The sequence below is a fragment of the Pantherophis guttatus genome, chromosome 1 (genome assembly GCF_059756535.1).
Source record: "Pantherophis guttatus breed Tessera chromosome 1, ASM5975653v1, whole genome shotgun sequence".
Lineage (NCBI taxonomy): Eukaryota > Metazoa > Chordata > Lepidosauria > Squamata > Colubridae > Pantherophis > Pantherophis guttatus.
The window spans coordinates 246,972,000-246,976,333 of NC_142063.1; positions in this window are offsets into that span (position 1 = coordinate 246,972,000).

The window sequence follows — 4,334 nt, forward strand, 5'->3', positions numbered from 1 at the left end:
GGGCTAGGAAGATAAACGTGAGAATGGGAGGAGGGGGTTCGCTGCTGCACGAGCGCGTTGGCGTGTCCGTCCCCCCCCCCCCGTCCGCCGCTTCTTTTTGAGGGGGATCGGCGAATCCGTTTTCAGGGCAGGTGGGTAATCTGTTCCGTGGACTGAGGGCCGCCTGCTCTTGCTGCGGCTCTAAATTTTCTGCTGGAAAAATGAGTTTTCTTTCGGGACTACAGGTAGTCCTTGATTTATAACAGTTCATGTAGTGACCGTTCGAAATAACAATAGCACTAAAAATGCAAGTTACGACCATTTTTCACAGTTTGGACCAGTGGTGGGTTGCTACCGGTTCGCCCCGATTGGGTGAACTTGTAGCTGTGGCAGCGGGAGGCTCCACCCACCCACCCGGGCACTTCTGCGCATGCACAGAAGCAGCGAGCGCCCACGAGCGAGCGAACCGGTAGCGACAGGATTTGAAACCCGCTACTGGTTTGGACCTTTGCAGCATCCCTATGGCCATGTGATCCAAAGTCAGATATGTAGCAACTGGTTCATATTTATGACCGTTGCTGTGTCCCCAGGTCATGTGATCCCCTTTTGACAAGCAGAGTCAATGGGGAAGCCAGATTCACTTAACATCCATGTTACTAACTTATCGACTGCAGTGATTCACTTAACAGCTGAGGCAAGAAAGGTTGTAAAATGGGGCAAAACCCACTTAACAAATGTCTCACTTAACAACAGAAATTTTGGACTCAATTGTGGTCGTAAGTCAAGGACTACCTGTACTTCATAGGTAACGTGGAAGAAGAAAAACATTGATTCTTTAGTTGAATTTTGGCTCCGTAATATCTGAGGCTGAATTCACAAAACTCACCAAGGAGGTTAGGTGGTTCCTGCTTAAGCTTGTTGTGGGAACCCAGCCATTGTTTAAGTGCCAAACCTCTTTTCCTGAACCTTCCTCAAGTCCATTCCCAGAATTTTCAACACAAACATGGCAATTTCTGTGAATTCTGTTATGTTATGCCCCCATATGATTCATTAACTCAGATTCAGGTTTTATTTTATGTACTGTTGAAATTATATCCTGCCTCTGATCAAGGTGGTTTACAGCAATTAAAAAAAATATATACAGTCTATCAAACAAAGCTGTAAAATCAACATGTGTAATTAAAAATGTAACATAAAATTAATATCCATAAAATACCATTAAACTAAAGTTCAATAACAGGAGGTGTAATTTTCCTAGATATTGGGAAAGAGCGAATACACAACTTTCCTAGAGCCAATTTCATAACCTGAGAACTGGGGGAAGGGCATTTCTTAGATATGTGTAGCTGAACTTCTGACTTCAAAAGAGCCTCTCATGCTGTGAGGAATACACACAATGACATTTGTAGTCAACATGGGTACCCCTTTTTCACTATATTTATTTACCGATCAATCAAACTTACTTAAGAACCATCCCTCTCCCTCACCGGAGGTCTCTGCACACTGTACAGTAGATAGCATGGCTACATGTCAGAAGAAGGTGTGAAAACATAATGGCCTCATTTGGGTCCAAATCAACAACACACAGCTAGCAGACTATACCTCTCTCAATTTCAGTTGACCTTCTGTACAGAGAACATTAACAGGTTCTGCTGCTCTTTCAAAAGACCATGAAGCAGAATTCAAAACAGGCCTAACGGTGTTCCAAAAGAATACTAGGTTTACGCCCTTGTGTAATGTATGAATGGTGCTCTATGAAGCAGCAACCCAGCATTATATGAGCAAATGCTTCTGTGGGAATCAAATGCCCAGTCTAAGCCAAAATTGGCAGGAAGAGAGTGCCAAATGACCGGCAGGGAGGAATAGGGTATACCCACATAAACATTCAGTGGCCAATGGGAACTGGGCAGTTTCTACTCCTGAGTGTGTCAATATTGTTAGAGAGGCATCACTGAATATTTGTATGGCAAGGCTTGTGTGGGGAGAAGAGGAAAAACACAACATTCAAACCAAAAAGAGCCTCGTGGCGCAGCAGACTAATAGCCTGTTATTAACATTCAGCTGCCTGCAATTACTGCAAGTTCAAATCTCCCCAGGCTCAAGGTTGACTCAGCCTTCCATCCTTTCTAAGATAGGTAAATTGAGGACCCAGTTTGTGGGGGCAATAAGCTGACTTTGTATAAATATACAAAAGTATGAAGGCTATTGCTTAACGCATTGTAAGCCGCCCTGAGTCTCCGGAAAAGGGCGGCATATAAATCAAATTAAAAAAAAAAAAAGAGCTGAAAACAAACAGGGCTGAAGAGGCTACAATACTGTGTCATGAGCAGTGGTGGGTTGCTCCCGGTTCGCACCGGTTCATAAGAACCGGTAGTAAAAATTTGTAGTAGTTCGGAGAACCGGTAATAACATTGGCTGGCCACGCCCCCGAACTGGTCCCTGGCCCAGTTGCCACTCGCTTATCCCGCCCACCTCATTAGAGGCTTTTTTTTTTTTTTACTTTTAAAAGCATTTTTTCTACAACATCTTCGGCCGAAAAAATGCTTTTAAAAGTAAAAAAAAAAAGCCTCCGATGATCGCGTGGCTCAGCTGGGATCGTCAGAGGCTTCTGAAAGCGTTTTTTCTCCAACTTCTTCGGCCGAAGAGGTTGTAGGAAAAAAAATGCCTTTAAAAGCCTCTGGCGATCCTCGCTGAGTTGCCTGATCGTCAGAGACTCCTAAAAGCATTTTTTTCTGCAACCTCTTAAGGTTGTAGAAAAAATGCTTTTAAAAGTAAAAAAAAAAAGTTGGCCACGCCCACTCAGTCACATTACACCCCCCACACCAAGCCACACCCACAAAATAAGCCACGCCCACAGAACCGGTAGTAAAAAAAATTAGAACCCATCCCTGGTCATGAGAATATGTCTTTAAAACTGTCAGCAGGGCATCCTTGGTTTGGGCTAGTGGGACAGGAGGGTAGTCCCAGTGAGTGGCTAAATTTTCTAGTCTTGCTAATCCAGAGTAGATCCACTGGACTCACTTCTCAATCCCCCATGCTGCAGTTTCATGCTGCTATGTCAGTGTCTCTGTTACTGCTTCCTTTCTGGGATTAGGTCAATGAAGAAGGGGCATGGACAGCCTGACTAGCTAGCCAATGGGGAGTAGAAAAATGGGGACTTTGACTCATGTCTGACAATCTTCCCCCTTCACTGCATTTCCTTTCACACAAGGAAGGCCTTGGTGCCTGTGGGGGAGGAACACAACATCCGGTTTGGTAGGCCACATTCCTATAAGGGACAATATTTTTTGAGCTTTGGGGGACGTGTGTCGATGGGCTTCAGATGGGAATAGATGAGTGATGGCTTGATGTACCTATTTTGCCATTCAAATGAGCAGGGCTGAAAAAATAATGCTACTAAAAGTTAATTGTTTGGGAACAACATTTCAGCAGCACAATTTGGAAGTGCTTTAAGGAATAGAAAATTCCCCCCAAAGCCCAAAATGTAGTTTTTAGATCATGGGTTATTCCCTCTTTCTATATTAGTGTCGCATAATAGTCTTGAAGCCCATAGTGTAAAGTCTATAGTCTGAATTATAAAGAGATAAATGTGTATTTCTTTAAGGTCATTCAACATTTTATCAGTGTGACGGTAGAATTAGATTCTCCTTGGAGTGCTATTTTCTCTCTGATGTAGACCTAATAACATTTTGATTCAAGTGCCAATTGCTTAGCCAGCAATGAGCTGTGGACCCATTTGTTTTCCAAAATCCAACAATATAATGTCAAAAAAAACACATTCATTGGCATAAGGTTCTCTTATGAACTCTCTCTTGTTTTTTTCTTTGTTGTTTTTTCTCTTTGTTTTTTCTTTGTTGTTTCCATTTCCCTCTAGAGTTGGCAGAATAGCATACTAGCATCAGTGAGACTGCCTTCACTGTAGAGTTCTATTTTGCCTCGGTAACAAGGGTAAGACATGGCACTGTCCTTACAAAACTCACACAGAACCAGTTTTAAAAGCCAAATCTCATTAGCCATTGAGAAAAATACTCACTTGCTCTCCTTACTGTGGACTTAGACTGGGAAGAAGGTAAATTCTGACAGGACTAGGCCAGCAGATTTAGCCATCTATGAAACCTTGCTCTTATCAGCTGGAGTTAGCTCACTGTTGGGTTTCATATGGAATAAAACTATTCTGAAATATTCTATGGAGTAACACTAAAGCTATGTTTAAAAGTAGCCTTTCAAGAACTGACGGGAAGAAGCTCTTCTCCTTCATCTCACAATTGTTTGGAGGATAATTTCACACACACACACAGACAAACAACAGAAGTTCAGGATCAGGATCAGCTCAGACATCTGGAGGTAAAATAAGT